The sequence below is a fragment of the Microcebus murinus genome, chromosome 9 (assembly GCF_040939455.1).
Source record: "Microcebus murinus isolate Inina chromosome 9, M.murinus_Inina_mat1.0, whole genome shotgun sequence".
NCBI lineage: Eukaryota > Metazoa > Chordata > Mammalia > Primates > Cheirogaleidae > Microcebus > Microcebus murinus.
The window spans coordinates 67,761,864-67,783,056 of NC_134112.1; positions in this window are offsets into that span (position 1 = coordinate 67,761,864).

Sequence of the window (21,193 nt, forward strand, 5' to 3'; positions counted from 1 at the left end):
TATCAAAATTCCAATGCCATTTTTTACAGAAATAGAAAAAAAAAAAACTATCTTAAAACTCCTATAGAACCACAAAATACCCTGAATAGCTAAAGACATCCTGAGAAAAAAAGGCAAATGGAGGCATCATACTGTCTGATTTCAAATTATATTACAAAGCTACAGTAATCAAAATGGTATAGTTATGGCATAAAATCAGAAACCTCGACCAATGGAACAGAATAGAGAGCCCATAACTAAATCCATGAATATGCAGTCAACTATTTTTGACAAGGACACCAAGAATATACAATGGAAAAAGAATAGTCTCTTCAATAAATGGTGTTGTGAAAACTGGCTATCTACATACAAAAGAATGAAATTGGACTCCTATCTTATACCACATGCAAAAATTAACTAGAATGGATTTAAAGACCTAAATGTTAGACCTGAAACCAAAAAACCTCTAGAAGAAAACACAGGGAAAAACTCTTTGTCATTGGTCTTGGCAATGATTTTTTTTTTTTTTTTGGTATAACACTGAAAGCACAGGACACAGAAGGAAAATTAAACAAGTTGGGCTACATCAAACTAAACAGCTCTGTTCAGCAAAGGAAATAGTCAACAAAAATGAAAAAGTAACCTAGGGAATGGAAGAAAATAATTGTAAACTATATATCTGATAAGGGGTTAATTTCCAAACTGTATAAGAAACTCATGCAACTCAACAGCGAAAACAAATAATCTGATTTAAAAATCAGCCTAGAACCTGAATTGACATTTCTCCAAAGAAGAAATACAAATGGCCAATAGCTATACAAAAAGGTGCTCAGCATCACTAATTATCAGGGAAATGCAAGTCAAAACAACAATGAGACATCCCTCATACCTTTTAGGATAGCAATTATCAAAATGGCAAGACAGGCCGGGCGCAGTGGCTCACGCCTGTAATCCTAGCACTCTGGGAGGCCGAGGCAGGTGGATTGCTCAAGGTCAGGAGTTCGAAACCAGCCTGAGCAAGAGCGAGACCCCCGTCTTTACTATAAATAGAAAGAAATTAATTGGCCAACTAATATATATAGAAAAAATTAGCCAGGCATGGTGGCACATGCCTTTAGTCCCAGCTACTTGGGAGGCTGAGGCAGCAGGATTGCTGTGAGCTAGGCTGGTGCCACGGCACTCACTCTAGCCTGGGCAACAAAGTGAGACACTGTCTCAAAAAAAATGGCAAGACATAAAAACAGTTGGCAAGGATGTACACTCTTGGTCAGAATAAAGTTGGTACAGCCATTATGGAAAACAATATAGAGGTTCCTCAAAAGATTAGAAATAGAACTACCATTTCATCCAGCAATCCCATTGCTAGGTATATATCTGAAGGAAATCAGATTAGTATCTGGAAGAGATATCTGCACTCCCATGTTCATTGTAACACTACTCACAATAGCCAAGACATTGGAAACACCTTAAGTGTCCATTGGTGAACGAAGGGGTAAAGAATATATGGTGTATATATGTGCAGTGAAACATTCCTCAGCCTTAATAAAAAGGGAAATTCTGTCATTTGCAACAAAGTGGATGGAACTGGAAGATATGCTAAAAGAAATAAGCCAGGCAGAGAAAGACGAATACTACATGATTTCACTTATATATGGAATCTAAAACAGTTGAACATACAGAAACAGAGATTAGAATGGTAGTCACCTGGGGCAGTGGAGTGGAGGAAATGGAAGACGTTGGTAAAAGGGTACCAACTTTCAGTTATAAGATGGATGAGATCTGGGAATCTAATGCAGAGCATGGTGACTATAATTAATAATACTGTATCTTAAGCTGACACACACACAGTTAACTATGTGAGGTGATGGACATGTTAATTGTGGTAATAATCATTTCTTAGAGTATATAGATATCAAATTATCACACTATGTACCTTAAATATGTACAGTTGTATTTGTCAATTATACCTCATTAAAGCTGGGGAGAAAAAGAATTCTGTTTTTCTTCTTCGACTCCACTAGGCTAAATATATAGTATGTAGATCCTTGGCATTTTTCTTTACTTTGTTCCAAATTGTTGTGGTTTCAGATAATATTTCTCAAAGCATAATGTTTGAGTTTTGGATCCTTTCCTCTTGGCAATGTTGAGTTCTTTGCTATTTTTGTTGTTTTTTATATCCAGCTTGGTGGACGGGCTCCTTCAAGTCTGTACCCAACTACCAATTACCAGGCCATATGCTCCCCAAGGACAGGGATTTTGTTTTATAAACTGCTCTCTGCCAGTACTAGACTATTTTTGAATAATGAGTGACTCTTTAACAACGGTTTTAGGTATATGTTGAATGTGATGTGTTCTATCAGGTATCCTTTCCGTCTTTGGAAACTATATTCAGTTGTGTGTGTGAATCTACTAGAGCAGGCGTCCTCAAACTATGGAACGCGGGCCACATGCAGGTGTTTTTGCCTGTTTGTTTTTTTACTTCAAAATAAGATATGTGCAGTGTGCATAGGAATTTGTTCATAGTTTTTTTTAAACTATAATCTGGCCCTCCAACGATCTGAGGGACAATGACTGGCCCCCTATTTTAAAAGTTTGAGGACCCCTGTACTACAGTAAAAGCATCAGGGTACAGATGTTTTCGTTACAACCTACAGCTCCTCATTCAGGTGAACAGGCCCTCTTTCCAAGCCATGGTCTCTCCTGCCCTTCTAGCTTCCCACCGAGGGCTGCCACTGGGTACCCTCAAATCACCCTCAAATCAGTCAAGCACCAAGGGACAAAGGAAGGAGGTGACAGCAGTGTCCTTACAGTACATTTCCCAGCTGAAACCTTATAGGTATGTATGTCTTGCTGTCTCCTTGTCCCCACAAAGGGCTTGAGCTGGGTAACCAGTGGAACCCTCTGGATCTGAGCTATTCCATAAAGCTGCCCAATATTTCTGGGTCATGACCTCCTCCTGAAGATAGGGTCGTGCCAGCCTCTGTTCTGTGAAGAGGTGAAACACTTGCCTTCTCCCTTCAGCCAAGAGCCAGAGTTTAGAAGGGTATCATAGGGGCCTAGTTAGTAACCCCCAATTAGCCCTTGACAACCTCTGGGACCGGGTCTTCAGAAGGAAGCTTACTCCATCATGACACAGACATCAGTGTTGCTCCTGGAGGCCATGCTCTGTGGAAGTTGACAGAAGAATGGGGAATTGTGCACGTGGAGCCACTCACACAGGGTCTGCTTCAGATACCCCACTTCTCACCTTTCTGATTCCAGTTTGATAGGACATTCAGCACTGGCAAGAAGTAAAAGTAGAACCTGTAACATGCCTCAATTTTCACACTGAGGTCTCTGTTCAGAGGCTAGAAGGAGGGGTTTGGTTTTAGGTCTTCTGGCCAGAATCTCATCTCTGAGACCTTCCAGGAATTTGGTGCAGTATTACAACCTTTGTGTAGAGGCCCCAAAGTCACTTCTGTGGTCACCAGTTCCTCCTGAAATTCATCCCAGCATCCCTTGCCTCCCTTTTCAGATGGAGATATTGGCCACAATTTCCACCCCTGGATGTGAAGGCCCATTAATTGCTTGATGTGTTTAGGAAGTTGTTTTATTGACATTAGCATATGTGCTTATTATTTATATAATTTTGCTAATTAAAATGAGTCTTAACAGTCCACCAAAAACTTGGAATAGCCTCTATTTGGAAGTATTTCACTTTGGGAGGTGAATGATTAATGTTTCCAAACCTTGTTGGGAGAAATAAAAACTACATTAAATCTTATCTATCACTTTTCATGCATTGAGGTATGTCACAGGTAGAATAAATTAGTGTGAATTGTAATATGAGAGACTTTAGGTCTGTAGTCACCGTGCATGTAGATCCTACTACTTTGCTTATGACATGTGTGATAGAGTTAATTTGGGCACACAGAACAATCTTTTTGTGGAAAGTGGATTCTCTGGGAGCTGTCAGGTCTCAGCAGTTTTCTGAGATTCAGGGAAATCAGAAGCACACCTTCCCATGCCCATATTTTAGGAGGATTAATTTTTTAATCTCCAGAATTGCAAAGGAAGAATTTTATGCACTTGGTTTGATGCCAAAGGAATACTGTTAAATATTGAAACTTATGTCTGGTTCCTCTCCAGAAGATATAGAAAAAATTTTTCCTAAATCACGTAATAATTTTTCTCAACATGAATAACTTGTATGTACATCAATTAAAAAAAAGGTATAGTTCCTGTGTGCTATGCGCCTGGCCTATAATACAGTCATGAGTAAAATAATCCCTGCCCTTAGAGGGCTTATGGTCTAGTGAGAGAAGAAAGTAAATACAAATTATGTATATCTACAACCTGAGTTGATGAAGTGGGTGACAAAATTTCAAATAGATATTCTCTTCGTCTGTTTAGTGCTGCTATAAAGGAATACCCAAGGCTGGGTAATTTGTAAAGAAATGGAGTTTATTTGGCCCATGGTTCTGCAGGCTATACAAGAAGCAGGGCACCAACATCTGCTTCTGGTGAGGGCTTCAGTTTCCTTCCATTCATGTTGGAAGGGGAAGGGAAGTCAGCGTGTTTAAAGACAACATGGAGAGAGAGAGGAAGCAAGAGAGAGAGGAGGAAGGTGCCGAGCTCATTTTAACAACCAGCTCTCATAGTAAGACCTCGTTACCAAGAGGAGGGTAGCAAGTTATTCATAAGGGATCTGCCCCCACGACCCAAACACCTCCCATTGGGTCCTACCTTCAACACTAGGGATAAAATTTCAACAAGAGGTTTAGGGGATGAACATCCAAACCATAGCAGATACGTTCTGAAGGATACAGCGATTATTGATAATAGAGACAGAAGCTCAGAGAAGTCTTTACATTTTATTTGCCTGCAGATTGAAGGAACAGATTAGTGATTGTTTTATTTTTTTTTATTTTATTTATTTATTTATTTATTTTTTGAGACAGAGTCTTGCTTTGTTGCCCAGGCTAGAGTGAGTGCCATGGCGTCAGCCTAGCTCACAGCAACCTCACACTCCTGGGCTCAAGCGATCCTCCTGCCTCAGCCTCCCCAAGTAGCTGGGACTACAGGCATGCGCCACCATGCCCGGCTCATTTTTTCTATATATATTAGTTGGCCAATTAATTTCTTTGTATTTATAATAGAGACGGGGGTCTCGCTCTTGCTCAGGCTGGTTTCGAACTCATGACCTTGAGCAATCCACCTGCCTCAGCCTCCCAGAAAGCTAGGATTACAGGCGTGAGCCACCGCGCCCGGCTTGATTGTTTTATTTTTAAACAAAATGTTTTGAAGTTTTGCCTGAAATTCAAATGAAAATTTTGCATAAAATTTCTGGGCTTCAGAGAGAAAAAAATATTTGGCAACCTAAGTCTCTATCGTTGTTTGGTTAGAAAACTTTTAATGTCTCCTTAGTATGCACTTAAAGTAATAGAGTCATACCAACTATTCAAATGGAAAATTCTCATGAAATTCAATAGTTGTCTTTTCTGCTTTTTAGCAACTAGTTTACTTTTCCCTTGCTCTTTGAAAATGAATGTTGTATATTCAAATTACTAAGTATATGTGCTAAAATGTAGGCATAAATGGTACAGGCTGGAATTGTTAAAATATATTTTACCTAAAAAACTGTTACATGGAAGAAAATTAACTATGATATTTTGTTTACTAAACCAGGAAAAGATGCGATGTTTATTTTAACCAAATATCTTTTCAGGATTGTATCCCTAATGTCTTGTCAAGATTTTTGCAATAGAAAATTAAAATTCTGCACATTGTATTTAAAACAAGCACATTTCCATTTCACTTCCATTATATTACATTTTGAATATAGTGCTGATTCATCTTTATACTGATGGTAGTCTTTCTTCTCTGTTGCTTGCTTGGAACAAGGCTCTGCACCCATGTTTTTAGATGCCCAATCTGAGATAAAATGAAATTAGAAAACAGAAACACATAAAAGCATTACTTTCTCATTACCTGCCTTCTTCCAGTACCACTAGAGAAAGATTCAAAGCATGTGTCATTTGTGGGCAGCATTCCTCTGTGTTATCTTTGAGAGGAGAGGAACAGTAATTCAAGATCAGCCGTATGTTACCAGACAAACATTCTGGGTGCACCTACAAACATGTGAGGAGAAGGAGCTGCACAGAAGGCTACCTATGCATTTATCAGGACTGGTAGATCTTTGCAGAAATGCAAACCTGCAGAAGGTAGCCTTGCTCAGATTTCTTTCAGCCCCATATCTGGATATCAGGAAAAGCATGCAAGTGCAACAAGCTCAAACCTTTGGTCTCCAGCCCAGGATTCTGCCTTTGACATTGGTACCAAGGGAATTGGTTCTTTTCTTAATTTATCAAGTAATTTTTATGTGCCTAGGATCTGCCAGCCACTATCTTAGTTGCAGGGGATAAAATGATAAGTAAAACCAGATGTAATTCCTCCTTTCAGGTAGCTTAAAATCTAATAGAAGAGACCATAAGTCAAATAGTTACGCAAATAAATGCACATTTATGGTGCGAGTGAGCATAGTGCTGTGAAGGCGAGGACCAAAAGACCGAGCTGCTTGCTGGCATGGTCAGGCTTCCCAGAGGAGCCATGTTTGTGCTGAACTAATTTGAGGAAGGAAGATTGTGGGGCAGGAGGGAGGATGTTTTTGGGAGAGGGGAGAGTATGTGCAAAGATGTTGTGCTCAGCAGGGTGATTTGAGGAACTGAAAGAAGGCACATGGCTGGAGGGCAAAGGGTCAGGCAGAGTGTGGTGTGGTGTGATCTCAGAGAGGCAGATCCGTCAGGATCTTATGGAATTTGGGATTTTATTACAAGAGGAGTGTGAGGCCACCGGAAGGGTGTTAAAAAGGGGCTGGTATGGAGAAAGGAAGGCTGAGGTGACACGCCCGAAAGTCCCTAGATTCCCTGTGGGCTTAGCAGCCACAAATATTCCAACCTCTTTTTACTTTTTACTATCATCTATACATAGTCAAGCCTATGAGCTTTAAATTAGCAACAAAAACTCCCCCAAAAACCACATAGTCAAACCTATTTTTACTTTCCGATAAATGATGATAATTCTTTGTGTGTACGAAAATAGATTCCCAAACGGAAGATGAAAAGGTTAATTGAACTGAGAAAACAGAAAAATCTATTAATTATTTCTCTAATAAAATCTTCTGCTGTATTGTTTGCCTTGCTTGGTTTGAAATCTTCCTCCTTTTGAGATGACAAATTACATTCTTTTAGCACCCACCCTATAAAACACTAATTTATTTTTTCATCTTTAAACTACTTTTGGTTCTCAAGGAATGTCCCAATCTCTTTCATGTTTAGACAGTCCAAACCCTCAATGATTTTTTAAATAAGGTTTTATTTTATCTTCTCTCGTACATGTCTAGATCAGAGATACTAGTTTCTTTGAGGACGTTACCCTGCAAGTCCGTTCATCCATACTTAATCAGGCCATCAGGGAAATGGAATCTCATGGTCAAATAGTACTTGTTTACCCTTCTCTGTCTTGGGTCTTATCTTAATTCGTCTTTACTGCTTTGTGGCTTTAGGTCTAGGTAGAAAGGCAAGTAAGCTGCCTGGAAGTATTCTATGTATGGGGAGGTGTATTCGTCAGAGGTTGTTGGTTGCAAGCAACAGATCAATACAAATGTATTTATTAGAAGAATTGGCTGATACAATTTCAGAAGGGACAGGAACCAGGATCATCTCAGAATTTGGGGTAGCAGGCTTATCAGAGTGCCCTGGAGACATTTTGCTTCATGTATTTTAGAGATGAATACATTAATATATTGTGGCAATGGCCTCATCTTAACGTTCTAAAATGTTTAGATTGCAATTTAAAAGGCTGAAAAAAATTTTAGATAAAACAGAGTCTGGCATGCAGAAAAGAACTTATTACACCTGTTTTTGGAAAGTACCTAGCAATATGTATTAATAGCTATGAAAATGACTGTGCCTTTTGATCCAGTAATCTTAATATTACAACAATAAAGAAGTGTGTTTATTATGTTTACATTTTTTGGTAAATTTTCAAAATACATTTAACTTTGACTTTCATTTTGAGACTACGTTCATAAATTGTGATTCTGTGGAATTTAAAATTTAATCAATATTTCAAAATATTTCTTTAATGGCTTTATGACCATGGGACTTAACACTTCATCAAATTGTGAGTTGGAGTGGCAGTAATCCCTCCCAGGGGGCACCATTTCTAATGGTATGCAAAGTCCCAGTGAGTGATTTAGGCAGGGAACCTTAATGTAGAGAGTGGTTTAGAGCCGCTCCCTGAATATTCTTTTGCCTTCAGCTGAGAATGCTTTTGACTTGGAATTTGAATTAAACTTAGTACCAACTCTTATGAAGTGAAAGGTCAGCTTTTTAATGGAATGGTTTTAATTAAACGATAATGGCTTTATGTTATAGAAAAAGAAAGTAAGCAAGTTCCAAAATGTAAGACTGAATAGTTATTCTAATGAGAAAATCAGACTTATGAACGTAGACAGTAAAGTTCTTATTAATTACTTTCTTGAATGAAAATTTATTTTAGACCATTTGCCTCTGCATTAATTTTTATAATGGAGTATACTTCCTATATTTATATTGTTTTTAATTATAGTAGGTATTGCTGAATCATCTTATTCAGAATGTGACAAATAGAATAAGAATACAGAAGATATATTGCTATTTGAACTTGCGATAAACGTGGATTGATAATTAAAACTCACCTTTAAATATTTATTCAAAACAAATTTTCAAGCCAAATATATTAATTCAAGTCAAAACTATTTTCCTCTATGATTGCCCATTTATATCTCAAAATGGAAATGCTTCTCAATTCTTTAGAAAGGGTAGGATATGGATGTTCATTGAATTTATGGGTTACTATGGTTAATTTAAAAAATAGAAACCAGAGCATCTTTGTAAAGGTTTGTACTAAAGCTAAATTAAGATTGAGGAATCAGCAAGTATAGTGTGCAACATAAACAAATATGCTTATTATAGTTTATATTTGGGTGAGCTATTACTAGTTGCTTCAATTTTTTCAACATTTATATACCAACTGCCTACATTTCTTTTTCACTTCCATCTTATATAAAAACTTTAAATCTGACTTTTAGCCAAATTACTCTATTGAAATGGTTCTGACAAATCTAATGATTTTCTAATTGCCAGTACCAATAATTTTTTAAAAAGAACTGACAGTTCAGACCCCAAAACCTGACAGTGCTAATAACTTATGCTTCCATCAGTGATGTATGAGAGTTCTAGTTCTACAAACACAGTATTTTGAGGCTTGAATTTGAACTATTTTGGTAGGAAATTTATGGTATCTTATTGTGTTTTTATTTGCATTTCCTTAATTACTAATGAAATTCATCATTTTTCACATATTCTGTTCATTTGGATTTCCTCTGGTACAGTGCTGGTTCAAGGCTTTTGCTCATCATTTTTTCTTTTTCTTTTTCTTTTTTTTGAGACAGAATCTCACTTTGTTGCCCAGGCTAGAGTGAGTGCCGTGGAGTCAGCCTAGCTCACAGCAACCTCAAACTCCTGGGCTCAAGCGATCCTTCTGCCTCAGCCTTCCAAGTAGCTGGGATTACAGGCATGCACCACCATGCCCAGCTAATTATTTCTATATATATTAGTTGGCCAATTAATTTCTTTCTATTTATAGTAGAGACGGGGGTCTCGCTCTTGCTCAGGTTGGTTTCGAACTCCTGACCTCAAGCAATCTGCCCACCTCGGCCTCTCAGAGTGTTAGGATTACAGGCATGAGCCACTGCGCCCGGCCTTCGTTTTTTTAAAAATTGTTTTTTTTTCTTATTGATTTGTAGTTATATGTACACAAATATCTCCTCCCAGTTGTGCTCACTTTTTAATTGTCTAACCTGTGAGATTTGCTAAACATAAGTTTTTAATTTTAATAAAGTCAAAGTTGTCGATTTTTTTCTTTATTGTTAGCACTTTTTGTGTCCTGTTATAGTCCATTTCTTATCCTTAAGGCATGAAAATATTTCCTGCCTCGTATCCTAAATGTTTTATTGATTTGCCTTTTATGAATCACATTTGGACATGATGGTAATTAGAGAACAAGCTAAACAAGGCTTGTAGGAGTGTTAACTAGTAAAAGTGGAGGATCTTAAGTTCCATATAAAGACAACTCAAGGGCTCAAACAGCTTTTATTTAAACCAAAAATTATAACATATCTTCCAAAGTTTTAGAAGAAATGAGATACAAACGGCATTTTTAGGAACAAAGTGAGTGTCAGCGGACTCTGTGATTTTCCACTTACTAGGATTACAGTTATTCCAGAGTGTGCTAGAGAGTGAATTGCTTTGCAAGGGAGGAATGCAAGCCCAGCTTCTCTAAAGACCACCGCTGGGGAGCTGCCCATTTCACACAGAGGAGGGGCTTTGAACTCCTTGCAGGAAAGGGAATATAGCTCAGCTAAGAAATTTATGCTTGGAGTAAATCATAGTCCTTGTTTTTTCCCATTCAGATAGATGTTTATCTGAATTCTGTGTTTGTCACTGACAAACATGAGGTGTTTAACTAAAAGACAAAAATATGAAAGGATATCAGCTTCACAATTCCTTAAAATGGAATCTATTCTACGATTTGCTTCCTTTTTTTCCCCCTACAACCTCTATTTTACACTTCCCAATTAGCAATACTTTTATGAAATAGGTAACAAATGAATTGAGTGTATATGGAGATGTGAAGATAAATATTCTGGTTCCACTTGCCTTAGTAAATTGGTTTCCGGACAAAGTAGTTCCAGCACTCTTAAAGAAATTAATGATGATTACAGTAGTCAGAGTCTGCTGAACTTAGTCTTGAATGGGACAGGTTTTAGTCATTTGAAAGGGGACTTGAGTAATGAAATCCCAGAGGTATGAATGACATGAATTGGTCTAGGTTCATGTAGGGTGGGGGGTGGGGGAAAGTTTTCAAATTTAAGTGAGGTCTGATTTGGAAGGTGTTGGAAACTAGGCAGAGAAATTTGGGTTTGCATCAGGAAATGTGGAAAACCATCGGAGAAACTGAAGAGTGCTGAGAATCTAACTGTGCAGTGATAAACAGAAGGAACTGAAGGGCAGGATTCTGTGACAGTGGTGGCTGAGGAGGCCACTGAGGAATACAGAGGCCCTTTGGAATCAGAAAAGCCTGGGAGTAATTCCCACTTCTACCGGCTAGCCTCTCTGAGCCTCCTTTTCTTTGTATTAACCAGAAATCTTTTGCCATCAAGTGATTGAGTCTCTCAACTCAATCTAGATTTTAAAAGAAAAAAAAGAAATTTCTTGTCTAATTACTGACTTGGCTCACAAAGCTGCAGAAAAGCTGAACAACCCAGCCTTGGGAAAACATGAACCCAGATAGCTGGGGGAACTCAAGAAATTGAACAAGAGATTTAAAACCTGCTAGAATTCTCTTTTCTTCTTTGAGGAAGGTGGTGGCAGTTTTCATGATGGAGTAAGGGACGTGACTACTGGTAACTTTTTTTTTTTTTTTTTAATTATTTTTTTTTATTTTGGCATATTATGGGGGTACAGATTTTAAGGTTTCAATAAATGCCCATTTCCCCCCCTCCCCCCAAAAGTCTGAGTCTCCATCATGACCATCCCCCAGATGGTGCACATCTCACTCACTATGTATGTATATACCCGCCCCCCTCCCCCCTCCCACCTGCCCAATACCCTATTACTGTAGCACCTATGTGTCCACTTAGGTGCTACTCAGTTAATACCAGTTTGCTGGAGAATATATCTGGTGCTTGTTTTTCCATTCTTGGGATACTTCACTTAGTAGTATGGGTTCCAGCTCTAACCAGGAAAATATAAGGTGTGCTATATCACCATTGTTTCTTAGAGCTGAATAGTACTCCATGGTATACATATAACACATTTTATTAATCCATTCTTGGATTGATGGGCACTTGGGCTGTTTCCACAGCCTTGCAATTATGAATTGTGCTGCTATAAACATTCGAGTGCAGGTGTCTTTTTTGTAGAGTGTCACTGGATCATTTGGGTAGATGCCCAGCAATGGGATTGCTGGATCAAATGGTAGATTCACTTGTATCGCTTTAAGGTATCTCCATATTGCTTTCCACAGAGGTTGAACTAGTTTGCAGTCCCACCAGCAGTGTAGGAGTGTTCCTCTCTCTCCGCAACCACGCCAGCATTTATTGTTTGGAGATTTTTTGATAAAGGCCATTCTCACTGGGGTTAAGTGATATCTCATTGTGGTTTTGATTTGCATTTCCCTGATGATTAGAGATGTTGAGCATTTCTTCATATGTTTGTTGGCCATTCTTCTGTCTTCTTTAGAAAAATTTCTGTTCAAGTCCTTTGCCCACTTTTTAATGGGGTTATTTGATTTTTTCTTCCTAATTTTCGTGAGTTCTAAGTATATTCTAGTTATCAGTCCCTTATCGGATGCATAGGATGCAAAAATTTTCTCCCATTCTGTAGGTTGTCTGTTTACTTTCGTGACTATTTCTTTGGCTGTGCAGAAGCTTTGTAGTTTGATCATGTCCCATTTATTTATTTTTGTTGCTGCTGTGATTGCCTTTGGGGACTTCTTCATAAACTCTTTGCCCAGGCCGATGTCTAGGAGAGTGTTTCCAACTTTTTCCTCTAGAGTTCTAATAGTTTCATATCTTAGGTTTAAGTCTGTTATCCAGCGTGAGTTGGTTTTTGTGAGAGGTGAAAGGTGTGGGTCCTGTTTTAGCCTTCTACAGGTGGCTATCCAGTTTTCCCAGCACCATTTATTGAAGAGGGATTCTTTTCCCCAGCGTATGTTTTTGTCTGCTTTGTCAAAGATGAGACGGCTATATGAGGATGGTTTTATATCAGGATTCTCACATCTGTTCCACTGGTCAATATTCCTGTTTTTGTGCCAATACCATATTGTTTTAATTACTACAGCTTTGTAGTATAGTTTAATATCTGGCATATTAATGCCTCCCATTTTGTTTTTGTTGCCTAGAATTGCTCTTGATATTCGGGGTCTTCTTTGGTTCCATACGAAGCGTAAAATTATTTTTTCTATATCTGTGAAGAATGCTGATGGGATTTTAATAGGTATTGCATTGAATCTGTAGATCAGTTTGGGTAGTATAGACATTTTGACGATATTGAGTCTGCCGATCCACGAGCATGGTATGGATTTCCATCTGTTTACATCCTCTGCTATTTCCTTCCTCAGTGTTTCATAGTTCTCCCTGTAGAGGTCTTTTACCTCTTTGGTTAAATATATTCCTAGGTACTTTAATTTCTTTGTTGCTATTGTGAAGGGAATTGAGTCTTTGATTTGGTTCTCAATTAGATTGTTGTTGGCGTATATGAATGCCTCTGATTTCTGTGTATTAATTTTGTATCCTGAGACTTTACTAAATTCATTGATCAGTTCCAGGAGTTTCTTGGTTGAATCCTTGGGGTTTTCTAGATACAATATCATATCATCAGCAAACAGTGAAAGTTTGATCTCTTCTGCCCCTATTTGGATACCTTTGATTCCATTTTCCTGTCTGATTGCTGTAGCCAAGACTTCCAGCACTATGTTGAATAGAAGTGGAGATAGTGGGCAGCCTTGTCTGGTTCCAGTTCTAAGTGGGAATGATTTCAGTCTTTCCCCATTCAGTATGATGTTGGCTACGGGTCTGTCATATATGGCTTGTATCATTTTTAGGTATGTCCCTTCTATGCCTATTTTCTTAAGTGTTCGTATCATGAAAGGGTGTTGAATTTTGTCAAAAGCTTTTTCTGCATCTATTGAAAGAATCATGTGGTCTTTGTTTTTGCTTCTGTTGATGTGGTGAATTGCATTTATAGATTTACGTATGTTGAACCATCCCTGCATCCCTGGGATGAAGCCCACTTGGTCGTGGTGGATTATTTTTTTGATAAGTGTCTGGATTCGGTTAGCTAAGATTTTGTTGAAAATTTTTGCATCTATATTCATTAGGGATATTGGTCTGTAGTTTTCTTTTTTTGTTGCATCCTTTCCTGGTTTTGGTATCAGAGTAATATTCGCTTCATAAAAGGTGTCGGGGAGGTTTCCGTTCTTCTCGATGTTGTGGAATAGTTTCTGCAAGATAGGTACTAGTTCTTCTTTGTAAGTATGGTAAAATTCAGGTGTGAAGCCATCTGGACCGGGACTTTTCTTTTTAGGGAGATTTTTAATTGCTGTTTCTATTTCAGCTGTTGAGATTGGTCTGTTCAGGGAATCTATTTCTTCCTGGTTGAGCCTAGGGAGGCTGTGTGTTTCTAGAAATTTGTCCATTTCCTCCACATTTTCCAGTTTGTGTGCATAAAGATTTTTGTAGTATTCATAAATTGTATCTTGTATCTCTTTGGGATCAGTTGTGATATCTCCTTTTTCATTCCTGATGGAGCTTATTAGAGATTTCTCTTCTCTGCTTTTCGTTAGCTTAGCCAATGGCGTGTCAATTTTGTTTATTTTTTCAAAGAACCAACTTTTTGTTTTATTAATCTCCTGAATAGCTTTCCTGTTTTCAATTTCGTTTAGTTCTGATTTGATCTTGTTGATTTCACTTCTTCTGCTGGGTTTGGGGTTGGTCTGTTCTTCTTTTTCCAGCTCTTTGAGTCGTTTCATTAGATTGTCTATTTGTGATCTTCTTGCCTTTTGGTTATAGGCATTTATGGAGATAAACTTTCCTCTCAGAACTGCTTTAGCTGTGTCCCAGAGGAGTTGATAACTTGTCTCTCCATTGTCGTTTTCTTCATAGAAGTTTTTTATTTCCGTCTTGATTTCTTCATTTACGAAGTAATCATTTAGTAGGAGGTTGTTTAATTTCCACGTTTTTGTGTAGAAATGTGAGTTTCTGTTAGGGTTGATTTCTAGTTTTATTCCACTGTGATCTGAGAAAGTACATGGTATGATTTCTATTTTTTTAAATTTCTTGAGATTTTCTTTGTGTCCTAGGATATGGTCAATCTTAGAGAATGTCCCGTGAGCTGATGAGAAGAACGTATATTCAGTGGATTTTGGGTAGAATGTTCTGTAGATGTCTGTCAGACCCAATTGTTCTAGAGTTTTGTTTAAGTCCATTATTTCTTTATTAATTTTCTGTTTGGAGGATCTGTCTCGTGCCGTCAGTGGGGTGTTGAAATCTCCGGCGATTATGGAGTTGCTATTAATCCATTTGCTTAGCTCCAGTAAGGTTTGCTTTATGAATCTGGGTGCACCTAAGTTGGGTGCATATATATTTAAAATTGTTATCTCCTCTTGTTGGACTGTGCCCTTCACCATTATATAATGACCCTCTTTGTCTTTTACTACTTTTGTTGGTTTAAAAACTAAATCGTCTGAAAGTAGAACTGCCACACCAGCCTTCTTTTGGTTTCTATTTGCTTGGAATATTGATCTCCACCCTTTTATTTTTAGTCTATGTGCATCCTTGCAGGTTAAATGTGTTTCCTGAAGACAGCATATACTTGGCCTGTATTTTCTTATCCATTCAGCCAGCCTATGTCTCTTGAGTGGAGAGTTTAAGCCATTCACATTTATTGAGAGAACTGATAGGTAAGGTAGATTACTGATCATTCTGTTGGGTTGGATGTTGTTGCTATGATTTCTGTCTTGAGCCATTGTAATATCTGGCCTTTAATATCTTTGGGTTTTGGTTGTTTTTATATCCGTGGATTATTATTATGATGTTCCGTGCGTAACGCTGTTTTAAGTACTTCTTGTAGGGCTGGTCTTGTCTTGGTGAATTCTCTGAGCCTTTGCTTGTCTGAGAATGTTTTTATTTCTCCTTCATATATGAAGCTTAGTTTTGCAGGGAATAATATTCTAGGCTGGGCATTGTTTTGTTTCAAAAGAGTGAGAATGGGGCCCCAGTCTCTCCTTGCTTGTAAAGTCTCATTAGAGAAGTCTGATGTTATTCGAATTGGCTTTCCCTTGTATGTCACTTGCTTCTTTTGTCTTACAGCTCTTAGAAGGGCCTCTTTAGTTGATACTTTGGTCAGTCTGATGACTGCATGACGTGACGTCTTCCTGTTTGCATTGAATCTCCCAGGGGTCCTCTGGGCTTCTTGAACTTGTATATCGAGATTTTGAGCAAGGCCTGGGAAATTTTCCTCTATTATATCTTCAAAAAGCTTGTCCAGCCCTTGAGTGTTGTCTTCCTCCCCTTCGGCTAAACCTATGACCCTCACGTTAGGTTTTTTCACATAATCCCACAGCTCTTGTAGGCTTTGGTCTTTTCTCTTGTTTCTCTGCTGTATTTCTGTGACTGATTTATTTAATTGGAAGGTGTTATCTTCAAGCTCTGAGATTCTTTCTTCTGCTTGATCTACCCTGTTCTTGAGACTTTCCACAGTATTTTGTAGTTCTCTGAGTTGATTCTTCATCTCCAGGACTTCGGTTAAAGTTTTCTTCACTGTGTCAATCTCTTTGTTGAACCTTTGTTCCATTTCTTGGAGGTTTTTTGTGTTTTCTTGGTGTTGGTTATTGAGTTGTTGTTGCAGCTGGGTGAGTGTTCTTATGATCCACATATGAAATTCCTTTTCTGTCATATTGGTTGCCTGATTTTGGTCGGTGTCCATTTCTAGGGGGCTGGTGCTCCTCCTTGGGGGTGTGTTTTCCGTTTGGTTCTTCATATTTCCTGAGTTCTTTCGCTGACTTCTTCCCATGTCGATCAGTTGTTGTTTCTTTCCTTAGGTTATTGTTTGGGTATTCACACACCTTGTTTAGTTTCTGAGGCGTTAGGTGGTGCCTGTGGGTGAAATTGGACCACTCCCTGTATATTGAGTCAGTGGATGCCGTGGAAAGGCTGTGCAAGATGCCGCCCCTGTCAGTAGGTGGCGTTTGCTTGGAGGAACAGGCTATGGTGTTGATTTTGAGTCCTGTTATCAGCTCTCGTTCTGGGCGGAGCTGGGTTGGGTAAGCCTGCCCTCAGGCCATTAGCAGGGGTCAAAGTTCTGTTCTCAGCTTACAGGGAAAGCTGTCAGGGCAGGGCTGGAATGGTCCCGCTCAGCCAGAAAGTCTGGAGGTGGGGGTGGGGCTGTCTGAGACCCGCAGTCTGCAGCAGGCCTCGCTTCTTTCCACCCTCCCCAACTCTGCAGCTACTCCTGGGCCTCTGCCAGCAGGCCAGACCACAAGCCACCAGGCCTCCCCGGACTGTGGTGCCGGCGGGGAGGTTCCCTGCACAGGAACGCCACCTGGGTTGGGCGCACGGCCTCCTCCTGGGAGGAGGGTTGCCCTCTAGGACGCCGATCCGCCCCTGGAGGCACACAGCCCTCAGTAGGCTGTTCGCGTATAATCCTTCTGTGCCCGGGGCAATGCTAGCCCTCGGTGCAGGGGATCTGGTCTGCAGGTCCGACCTCTGGGTCCCAGAGTTCAAACTGTATTCCCACCAGGGAGAGGATTTCCGGTCCTAATTCACCCACAGGGAGCCCAAGCTGGATCTATGTCTCTCAGCCTCTGAGTCGGCAACGTTTTCCTGGGAACACGGTGCCAGCAGCACCTGGGAGGGCGGGCGGGGTCCCAAACGGGAAGGTCCCGTTCCCTGGAGGTGCCTCCGGCTGGTGGCTGTATTGTCTCTCTGGGCAGCCGCGGGTAGGGTCGGCGGAGGGGAGGAGGAGGCAATATGGCGCCTGCCGCGCGGCTCGGGTCTGTGCACACGGAGGTGCCCGGAGGAAGTTGGGAACCTGGTGCCACGTCTGCTACAGGCTCACCGTTGGCAAGCGGCGGCAGTCTCTGGGCTGATGTCCGCAGGTCTCTCCACCCACTGGGGAGCCCGCCAGCAGTCCCGAATGCAGGGGAGGGGAAACAGCAATTCCACCTACCCTTGCCGCTGGTCTCCGGGCTGCTCCGGTGGTCTCAGCCTCCAGTTCTCCTCCGCAGCCTCCTCCCGTGGAGTCTCCCGGGGTCTCAGGTACCCCTCCTTCCGGCCCTTGTCCGCTGTATGCTCGTCTTCTTGCTTCTTTCCTCTAGTTTCTGCTAGAATTGGTCTTTTCTGTAGAGACCCTCTGTCTGGCGGTGTTATTCGTCCGCCATCTTGCTCCGCCCCTCGACTACTGGTAACTTTGTGCTCACCTCTTCCTACCTTTTTCATTAGAGAGGAAAGGACTCTTTCCACAGCTGAAGTTCTGAGTGGCTTATAACCGCAGGCAAGTTCTTTAACCTCTCTGTGCCTCTGTCTACTCATCTGATAAATGGGAAAAATAACAGGACTTAAGTCATAGACTTGGAAGGATTAAATGACATAAAATATTTAAAGTGTTTGGAATTGTTGCCAGCACAAAACTGTTGTTGTTGTTGTGTGCTTGTTGGTGTAATCTTACCTCTGGGACATAACCGTGGCTGGAGGTTGACCTAAGTATGCCTGGGAGGAGGAATAAGGACGTCATGGTTGGTATCACAGGAATGAGGTGGGGTAAAGAGGAATGTCCCAAAAGAAGATTAGGGAGAGGAAGGTGTGCCAGGCAAACAAAACCAATAGCTTTCTACTACATTCCTCACCTATCAAATAGCTTTATTATTGACTTGCAATGTTGCTGTGAGAATTAATAATAATGTAGGTGACATATGTCTACCATGTGGCAGGCCTTCAAGATATGATAACTATAGAATCTGCACATGACAAAACCAAGGCCTGAGCTGGATACCAGTAATGGGAATTAATGAAATAAATATTTTGAAGGAAAATCAGAAGGACGTGGATTGGTTTATGGACGGTATTGATGGTGGCCATGGGCTATCCCTTTGGATGTTTTACCCTTTGTGCCTTACAACTAAGAGCAGTCATATACACAATTGCAAACATGTTTCGTTATTTCCTTCTATGGCCCCGGGAGGGGGTGGAAGAGTTCCTCGGCAGGAGGGGTATCCTGCAGTATCTCTAGCTGGGAGTATTTGGTCTGTGCTAAGCAGCCTGAAGGTCCCCAGGATCCTGAGCTATACTTTTTTCAGGCAGAGAGAGTGACCTCTTTATTTGGCAGACAGATTAGTGTCCATGGCTGGCCAAAGAGCCTATTGCTGCTCCAAACAGTTATGGGAGAAGGTGTCCCTTTTTGTGAGGCTAACGAAGAATTGTGGTTCTTACTAGTTGCTACTGTGTGACCCAGTTATTCTACTCTTTGTTCCATCCCAACGTTCATGCTATTTAAAATCCAAACCAACACTTATATCACTATATGACAACATGATGGTTAATTTTGTCAACTTGACTGGGTCATGAGATGCCCAGATTGCTGGTTAAAAATTATTTCTGGGTGGGCCCATGGGGATGTTTCTAGAAGAAATTAGCTTTGAATGGACAGACTGAATAAAGCACATGGCCCTCCCCAATGTGGGTGAGCCTCATCCAATCCATTGAGGGCCTGGATAGAACAAAAAGGCTGAGGAACGTTTCATTAATTCTGCCTAACTGCTTGAGCTGGGACATTGATCTTCTCCTGCCTTTGATGCTCCTTGTTCTCAAGTCTTTAGACCCAGACTGGAATCTGTACCATTGCCTCTGTGGCACTCAGACCTTGGAGCTATGCCAGCTTTCCTGGGTCTCCAGCTTGTAGAGAGCAGATCATGGGCCTTCTCAGTCTCCATAATCATGTGTCAGTAACATATATCTTCTATTGGTCCTGTTTCTCTGGAGAACCCTAATATATGCATTGTTTACAAATTTGGGTCTATAGGCTTCTGTTAATTAAATTTGTATTCTAGTGATCATCTTTTTAAAAAAATCCATTATATGGTGCATTGAGAATGCAAATCCCTAGGCCCAAGAGAGATAATCCACACCTTCTCCAGCCTCAGAAATGAAAGACAGGCTTGAGTCAATGATACTGCAGGTTTTTAAGGTCCCAGCGGAGAGAGAAAAATATTGTTTCATTTCAAATCCTTTGGAACGTTTGAGGTAGAATCTATCATACAAATACTCAAAGGTTCTTGTGTCTATGATGTGCTCAAGCTGAGCAAGAAAAACGCAAATCCTAGCAAGCCCTTCACTGTGGCATTGCTCGGAAAAAATTTGTGGGAAAGAAGGAGTTTTATAAGGATTTGATTGACATTGATTATCACTGACAGGAAAGAAAAGGCCTGGGAAGAGAATGAGGAAAAGGAAATTGAACTTTTGATATTGGTAGTACAAGAACACAGCAGACCAAAGGGAAATAAAGAAAGGAGGTCAGGGAACAGAGGAAAAAGTAAAATATAGGTGGTAAAAAAACAAGCTAACAGAGGATTCTGTAGAAGAGAAGATTGTGAGCTATCTTTGTTTCAAGATAATTCTAACATGTAGAAGAGTGGAAGAGGGGTTATTATTTCATAGAGATTTATTGCACTTCATGTTAAGTGCTTATGATACTCATTGACCGTTTTATTTGACATGCAAAATCTCTAGCATGCACCTAAAATTGTATTATTTAATTACAATCTTAATAATCCCTGAGGCTTCCAAATGTGCACATACATACACCTGTGTATATGTATAAAGATTACAATTCTGTTAGAGCAGAAAAAGCAGTGCTGGTTGCACCCATCTTTGGGGTGTTCCTATGGAGAACATATCTCATTTATTCATATATCAGCTTCATTTTAACTTTATTATTAGTGTATTGGTTGACTTTGGAAATAGGGCTTTCTAAATTAGCTAATTGTGTTGATCAAATGAATTAACAATCACCCATCACTACCCTAATTAATTAATAGCAGCAGAGCAGTAGCAGTAACAATTTCCACCTCTCCAGTATTTTACAATTTACAAAGTGCTCTCATAGATTTATCACATTTGATAAATGGGCATGCAAATGAGTGCAACATGCATGCAAACAGCTCTTTTGGCAAACAAAATGCCATATTTAAGTGAGGGTAGGCATCTCTTTTCTCAAAGCCATAGATAACTGACGTCTATTCCAAGACCTATTTCAAGGAAAAATTTAAGTAGACAAATATCGGTTGCAACATGAATAGATTTAATTAACATGAAAGACACAAAGCAGTCTAATATCCAAAATTATAGTGCTCTACTACCCACTGAACTACAGGAAAGTAAAACAAGCTTCATTGCTGATTAAGATTAATTAGCAAGAGTTTCATAAAGTAGGAAAGTGCGGTTCATTTTTGCTATAAGAATGTTAAATATATTTAGCACATTTATTCCTTTTTTGTGATTAATTGATGGATGATAATCATTTAGTCTAATGCTTTTCTTACAGCTTTATTGAGGGCTAATTAATAAATGGCACAT